This window comes from Falco rusticolus, chromosome 8, assembly GCF_015220075.1.
Source record: "Falco rusticolus isolate bFalRus1 chromosome 8, bFalRus1.pri, whole genome shotgun sequence".
Classification (NCBI taxonomy): Eukaryota; Metazoa; Chordata; class Aves; order Falconiformes; family Falconidae; genus Falco; species Falco rusticolus.
In genome coordinates, this window is record NC_051194.1 from 36,033,790 (window position 1) to 36,042,527 (window position 8,738).

Consider the following 8,738-nt stretch of genomic DNA (forward strand, 5'->3'; position numbering starts at 1 on the left):
AAATGGGACCTCAGCAATGTAATTTTGTGTCTGCTAGAAGACCTAAAACTTCGGGAGTTTCAAACCTGCAAGCTCTATCACATAAACAAAGGCTGCTAATACCTCTTTCTAAAGAAATGCTTTCATTGATCTTGTTGATCCAGGGGCTATCAGATAGTTAACGTGTTCACTGCTCACGACTCGCAGGATGTTAATAAAGTTCCTGCTTCCAGCGTACCTTGATGAAACAATAAACTCTGTAAATTCAGCCCCTCACAACATCAGCCTGAAACACTGGACCGAATTTCCGTGTCCCAAGCTCTGAATGCAGTATGAGCAGTGTTAAATTACTGTTCCTATATAATTTCAATGGTACATACTTAGGCTGAGAATCCCTCTCTGAACCCTAGCATAGGACATGGAGCTGGTATGATGTGTCAGAATGCGAGAACCCTTTGCTTCCTTATTCATGGCTTTCTTAGTCTCACCAAGGCTACAAGTTTCTACTTTAGCCTGTTTGGAAGGGAAAAGGAACACAAAGTCCACTTGTTTAGCAAAGAGTTTTCTTTATCGTCACTTCTTACCCTTAAAAAAACCTCCTGAGTTACACATCTGCAAAATAACAAGTGATTCGTCTTGTCTCAGGCTGATCTCACTCCTGTGGCTTCCAGGTTTTATCAGCATCTCAGGTGAGACAGAATACCTCCTGTTGCTCTGTCCAGATTATTTGTCTTAATATTTGGCAATTATTTGCTCTCATTTGCAGACAAGCCTCTCTATTTATATGTAAGCTGCCTCCTTTAGTCATATGCTCCAGACAAAATACTCCAGTTCCACCTGCATAAGTTGAATTAGTTGTTTTGTTGTGTTAAGATAGGAATGAGAGACATTCAGAGATGACAGCCCTTGACTGCCTTATGTTGGTCTCTCAATTTTAGTTGTTCCAGGAGAGGTCAACCACTGTCCCTGGTCCAAGCAGTGTAAGAGACTAACATAGTCCATCTGGACCTTCTGTACAGATTAGAAAAAGACAGAACGGCGAACCGAATACAAACACAGGCTCACCGTACCATACCAGCATATAATTCGATGCAGATATTTTTGCTTCTCAAATGTGCATCTCATTTTTTGTAATAAAAGCTTTTGGTATGCCATGTAGTTATTGGTTAGGATAAAAACAAAGGAGAGAGAGGAAAACATGACTCAGAAAGAGTTACTTGTTAGGGAAACTCATTATTTAAGTATTAAAGTAGGAAACACATTACAGAGAAAGGAAAGTTCTCCAGTTAACTGCTCTTCACATTTATTCCTAGTCATTGTAAATTGTCAGCTATCACCTAGTCTAATTAATCACATCCTGAATTAACACGCATAAAATAAATGTTTTCATTTGGAGGAATTAAAAATGTATAGGACTGTGTTGTGTCATTTGTTCCTGTTTCTCACCCATCTATCCTGTACACCAGCTTCTCCTAATGAAAGAGGATGTTATGCCCTCCTGAAAATAGGTAGCAAATACATTTTAACCTGTGTAAGTTTCAAAATCAGCTCACCTTTTCACAAGAAAAGAGAAACACAAAAATAAAATTCACCCCAGATTATTCGACTCTTGGCTAAAGTAATTTCACATATTTAAATTGCATTCCAACCATTGAGGAAGTCTTTAATTTACTCTTATTTTTACCGAATTGTCTACTTTACACAACAATGTACCTTTTTGAGCCCAAGAACTTCCTTTGCTATGTTCCCTTGAGCCACTAGATGTCCATCGTTCCTACATAAAGCTCCAGATGGGAGAAAATCCATGATTAATCGGTGGGACTAAGCTGGAACTCAAGCACTGTAGAAGCATGTTTGTGTTCACAGCATGCAGGCTTTTTCTGTAATAGATGCTGGTCCTTTGAATCACACCACTGAGTGTGATTCTGGAAATCATGGCAATTCCAAATACTGATGGGCCAAACACACAACAAAAGTAGCTGTGTTTGGACAAAGCGTATATATAGCAAATACAAAAATGAGGTGAGTGGGAGAAAACAGATGAAGACGGCATTGAACAAAATAGGCTACAAACCCAGAGATCACAGCATTTTCCATAGACGTGTAATTACTGACTTTTTTTGCTATTCATGCAGTAAAATAGCACAGTCTTTCTTGCCAGTCAGACTAGATCTTATTTATTTAAAGCATACATTTGGCTGTGGTCTAGTTGGAATATGGGTGGACCATACACCGCTATGTGTATTTAGATAATTACAGACCACAGCTGGGCAGTGGTCATTCAGTATCAGATCGTGAATGTTGGGCAACGTAAACCAGACACGATACTAATAAAGACATTTGACTTACCTTGGCAATAGTGAAAGCAAAGGTAAATACTGCTCTGAAGGAAACAAAAAGTTTGACCGAGTACATAGTGTCAGGAAGCTGCTTGCAACTGCCTGTGAGCTGTACAACTCCCTTTTCCCTTCCTGCACCCTATCTGCCTTTAGCAAGTTTCCTCTGTGCACGCAGACCTGACCCCCAGTAGTTAATTTGTACCATCAACACTTTGCAAGACCCTGCCACAGAAAGTGCTGAATCTCCAATTCTGTTTTGGAAACTCTTCCTCAGATTAGGATTCACTGCCTCAGCATTTTAAATTCATGGACTGGTACGGGAAAGGTCACATCTAAGGAAAGAACTGGAGAAACCCTTCCTCCAGATTAGTTTTGATTTTCATGTCACGTGAGTGGTGGCAAACTACACTTGTATAAGAAATAGGATTCCAATGGCCTTTTGGCCTTTTTGCATCATCAAAATGTTCATGGCAGAAGGTCACAGCATTTCTTGTCCCAGCTGCTTTCGAGACTGGTCCTGAAAAACAAAGGTGCTGCCATTTTTCAGTAAGGATACATACAGAGGGTTCTGCCACCTCCTTGTCACTGGCCTCCTAATTTTAATGCCACTGCTTGAATGATACAGATTTTCATTGCTAATTAAATATCATATCATGGTGCATACTCTCGGTGTTATTTATGCTTTTAATGCCTGATGATTTCAGGGGGAGCATAAGCATCTAAATGCCTTTCTAAACCTTGGTCCTATTCTTAAAAGATGGGTGGGAAAATTACACAGTTCTCCAGAACGTATTTGTTTGTGCAAGGCATTGTCAAAACACGGAGAGATGGGAATGTAAGAACTAAACTCTACACCATATGCTTATGGTCTTCTCTACTTGAGGCCTTTGAACTCTTCTTCTGGTTCTCCCTCCCAGCTGTCTGCAGGTTGACTCCACCGGAGTGAGACTTTGCGGAAGAGACAGCGCATACAGTGCATCAGCCATTTCCGGCCCTTCACTTACTGCACTGGCTACAGCTGCTCCGATGATAGTTAACAACAATCTTGCAATTAATATACTGTGTAATGGTGGTGACCAGCTTCCACTAGGCCATCTACCAGCGATACCAGACTGGCTCAAATCCAGAGCCCAGTGACCATCAATGTGAGATTTGCATTGTTTTCAGTGTGATTTGCATCAGATGGTTATTTCCACTGATGAAAGATAAACCGCTTGGGGACTAATAAATCTTATGGTTCCACATAGTCCCTGGTGTTCTTTCTAATGCTTACTAGCTCTGCTCTCACCAGTTATCTAACCTAATCTGAAACTAAATGTTTTGGTTTTTTTTTTCTCAAAGGCTAATATGTGCATTACACAAAATCTGTTTTCCCCTCCTGCTTACTCTCATTGTTGGCCATCTTTGTAATAGGAAACTGAGAACTAAGAAATGGAGAGAACAGAATGACCTATTGAACCAATTTCGCTCCATGGTATAGCTGACAGGAAAACGGCCGCCTCAGCTCGGGGTTCCAGGAACAGAAAACCAGATGTTTCTTGGCTACATTTAACAGATGTTATTCCAGTTTGAAACAGCATTTTAAAATGCAGATCCCAAGAGTTTATGTATTTCCAAAGTATTCGAAGAATGGGAAAGTGGAAATTTCTTGCAAGTCTTCAAGTTGTGCCAAGCATGCCTTTTTTTTTTTTTTCTCTCTTTTCTTTCTCTTTTTTCTTTTTTCCTCCTTTATTTTTCCAACGGAACTTCTCCAGTTTAGCATTCCTGTGGCCAATACATAAACCAGAACATGCACTGGCGCCTACGTGCCTTAGATAATCAAATCAGGTAGATTAACACTGCCACAAACTTAGCATGTGAACTTGGGCAAATCACTCGATTACCCTGTATCTCGGTCCTCCACTTGTGCTACCTAGAGCTTGTAAGCTCTCCACAGCAGAGTCTTTCGCAGCTACCAGCACCTACAATAGCTAGTGCAAAGAAACCATAAATAAGAACATAGCCCTGGGGCATCACCATAAAATAGATTTTAAAATTAAGTTAACTACTAGCTATTCAGTAAATGGTGACAGTACATGAAAGAAAGTGGGGCGAGGCACAGGTTCTTTACAGGGTAATCGCAGACCCTCCTGTCAATTCTGGATGTTGTAAGTCCCAGCATAAAGTGGAAGGACGGAAGAGCAGAAGTGTGAGAAGAAAATAGTTTCCATCCTATTCTCTGAACAGATTCAGTTTGCTGTGTTACTTGGCCATAACAGACAATTCTTAATTTAGAGCATTTACACAGAGTGATCAAATTATGCTAGGGCTATGATGACCCTCAGAATAAATCAAAACCAGAGAGGGCAGGAAAGGTGTGCTGAAATATTCTTACCGAGCCTGCCAGGTTTGCCTATGGGTACATTTAGCACACATACAGGAACTCTTCTGTCAAGCGTCACAGAATTAGATATTATTTTCATGCTACAAATAGAGAACTGAAGTGACAGCATACAAGTGATAACCAAAAATATAGATAACCAAAAATATACATGAAAGATCCCAAGCCCATGGAACTGTGCACTTCCCAAGAATAAGCTTTAGCCCATATTTACACAATTTCCTTCTTCCAGTTATGCCAAGTAAATCACAAGAGCTGGCTGTAATAAAACACTCTAAGCACTTCCTTCCCTGGCTGAAACCAGAGATATGCTACCAGCCCCAAAATAGAAAATGCCTCAGCTTAAATCGATTACGAGCTGTCTTGTTGGTTTTCGTGGAAGTGAAGGTGGAGAAGATGACTTTGCTGCAAGAGTTCTTGAACTTGCCAGGCATTCCTAACATTCAGAGTACTGTACAGATCTGGGGTCGGGGGAACTGAAACTCTTTACAGGGGAGAAAGGTGTCACCATCTATACCACAGAAAAGGAGCAGAAGCACAAATTTCATGAAGGTATTTCTCTGATGTTCAAAGGTATTTGCAGAAATTTCTTGGTATTCTCCCATACACTGCATTGATACATAACACATGTATAGCACATTAAGCCAAATGTGTTATCTTTATTAAGGAGTTATGGTGGATATGATTCTGTTCCATTGGAGAACTGAGATAAACACCCCCTTTTTAAAAAGCAGATTTAGACCAAAATTAGTTTCTTCTCAGAAAGATAAATACTTTCTGAAAACAATGTTGACTTTCACAGAATATTTATTCTATATGAAAATAATTAAGCCATTTTAAAAATAATTCAAAACAAAAGCATATTATTTGGGATTATAAATGTTTGAAACATTCTCCAAACATTTTAAATATATAGACTGGAAGATTCAAAACTAAGACTTCAAATGTTGACTTTTGGAATGAAGATAGCTTCTCGTTTTACAGTCAGCCATAGAAATTTTTTTTGTGTGTCTTTATAGAATAGTGTGTATAAGATAGCAGTCTTAAGGGTAAAACACTGGCATATAGAAAGGCGTTAAGGTCGATTACTGGAATTTAGTGTGGCACATAAAAACACAGAACTGAAGCTGGTTGCTCTTGGACTTTCATGGCCACAGCCTCTATGCCTGCTCCTTGAATCTAAGTTTGAAAAATTGTTCAAAACTTTATCAATAGAATTAATAGCCAAAATATTGCTTCTCAACATCTGGTCCATATTCTTCTCCCAGTTATGCTGGTGCAACTCTAAATTAAACTGAATGCCTTACGTGAATTTATGCACTCCAAATTTATGACAATATAAGGAAGACGTGAACTTGGTTCTTTCTCTTTAAAAGCTGCCTGTATTTGCAGCCAAATAAAATCACATCCAGTTACATCCTCTGTGACACTCGAGTGCCATCCAGCGGCAATTCCCAAGTCTGTGTTCACCGAAGACATTCCCGGAGAGTTGACTAGTAGCTGGTACTGGTGATATCTTACCAGTCTGACAGCTGCAAATGCAAACTCCCAGGCTTCTAGGCTGAGAGGAACATTTCTGCTAAAGATTAAAAAAAAAAAAAAAAAAAAAAAGAGGAATTATTCATCAGGTTTCCATATTGAAATAGTTTAGGCAACAAAGGTAGATTATTGGTTGCTTAAAAGCAGGAACACGCTGGAGCGGGAGCTCCTGGCTAGCTCCTCAGGAGCAGTACGTACCACCATCGCAACATATGCAGCATCTCAGCTAATGAAGTCTGCAGGTTTTCAGCCGCTTCGGATGGCACGGCATTACTCAGTTCTGATAGGAACACGTCACTGCTAATTTGAGCATCCTTGTACAGAGCTTCACCACCCACTCTAGATGTGTCCTCCACAGGGGACAGAGTTGAGAGTGATCGAGCTTTGAAGCTGGTTTCAGGTGAACACTTACGCACCCAAACATCAATGTGACTACTGATATCTCTGATCTGCAAAGAACAGGCCCTGGACTCAGACCTTCCACTTCCTGGAAAAATGCTTTACTTGCTCTAGTAGATAGTAAAAATGTCTTCTTAGAGGGAACAGGTACATTTGGGGTTGTGAAGACTCGGTCCCACCGGCATCCATTAGAGGAGTTTGAAGATTACCTCCTGAACTGAGCCCACTCTGGGGACCTGAATGGAGTAACACGTATCTTTTAGTTCCTGATTGAGCTAAGAGATGAAAGAGTGCCAAGGTGCTTAGCCCTGTTGAACGGGTGCAGACCTGGTCACTTACAGAGGGGCTCTGTACAGCAGAGTAGCTTATGTAAAAACACGTCAGGTGGCCTGGGAGTTTAGGCATGATGCAAGGTCAGACACAGCTCACTGCGTTTTTTCACCGTCTCTGTTTTAGATTTAGGAGCTTGAATTCTGCCCTAAATCCCTATTTTTTGGACTTGGCTTGTAGCCAGTAAAATAAAGTCTGGTTAAAACCCCAAGCATTTCATGCAGATTTTACTGATCTACCTTATTCTCTGTTTCACCCTCCCTACCATCTGTAATGTTTTCCTTTGTAGTTAACTGTATCTCTTGCAATGCAGATACATATGAGTGATTATGAATGCGTCATGGATTTGTTTGGCCTGATTGCCCACAAACGGAACCATTTTGTACGATGTTCTTGTTAGCGTTCTACATTAATCTTACTTCTCAACAGGAATTGAATTATCTGGGGTTATGGGGCCACCGTTCCAGGTAATACTTGCAAGGCACACACTTGCAAGGCAGAGAACTCATCTGAACGAGAAGCTATTTCTGCAATGGTCTCTTCAGGAGATGTAGAAACAGGAGAAAAGATACTTTTATTTCTAGGTAAAATTCCATTTGATGCATCTCTTGCACTAACATGCAAGCTGACGTACAGAAGATTCGACTTGCTCCTACAAGCAGAGAAACAGTGGAGTTTCTCCCTCTAACCTCTGCAAGAGGTCAGTGGGCTGAATATAAAGCAACTGATAATTTTCCGTTATTTCTATGGTCCTCTACTTCTTCTGCTTCACATTTCACTCTGTTCAAGAATAATCAAATACGCACTGTAATGGTACAAATAAACTATTTCACCTATAATTGGCCTATCCTAAGCAGTCATATTCAAAATTGTCTGAAATATTAAGGAGTGTGGAAAAGAAATTCTGCACAAACATTTTCCATTGGAGAATAAATACCTGAACGCTGAAAATGAGACTCATTCTTCAGGACTAAAATTAATATAATTTGACCTATGAATTTGGTGTGGTACAATTGCTTTGAGACTATGAAAATAAGAGACCAGTAAATCAGCTCTTTGTATCCTTTGTAGCAATCATCATATTATAGATATGCAGTACAATGAAACAAAGGGTCATTTGTGTTTCTTAGTTCCATAGCGGGCATTGTAGTTTAACCCCAGCCAGCAACTAAGTACCCCACAGCTGCTCACTCACTCCCCTCCTCCCTGCCCCAACCAAATGAAATGGGGAAGCAGAATTGGAAAAAGGTGAAACCTGTGGGCTGAGATAAGAACGGCTTAATAATTGAAATAAAGTAATACTAATAACAATAACAACAACAATAATAATTGAAATGAAGAGGAGAGAGAGAGAGGAATCAAATAAAAGGGCTGGGGGCGGGGGGTGGAGAACAACAAACAAACAAGTGATGCACAGTGTGGTTGCTCACCATCCGCTGACTGATGCCCAGCCAGTCCCTGAGCAGCGATCAGCCACAGCCAGCTCCCCCCGGTTTATATACTGAGGATGATGCTCTGTGGTGTGGAATATCCCTTTGGCTGGTTCAGGTCAGCTGTCCTGGCTCTGCTCCCTCCTGGCTTCTTGTGCACCTGCTCACTGGCAGAGCATGGGAAACTGAAAAGTGCTTGATTTAGCGTAAACACTACTTAGCAACAACTAGAAACACCAATGTGTTATCAACATTATTATCATGCTAAACCTACAACACAGCACTGTACTGGCTACTAAGAAGGAAATTAATGTCATCCCAGCTGAAACCAGAACAGCAGGT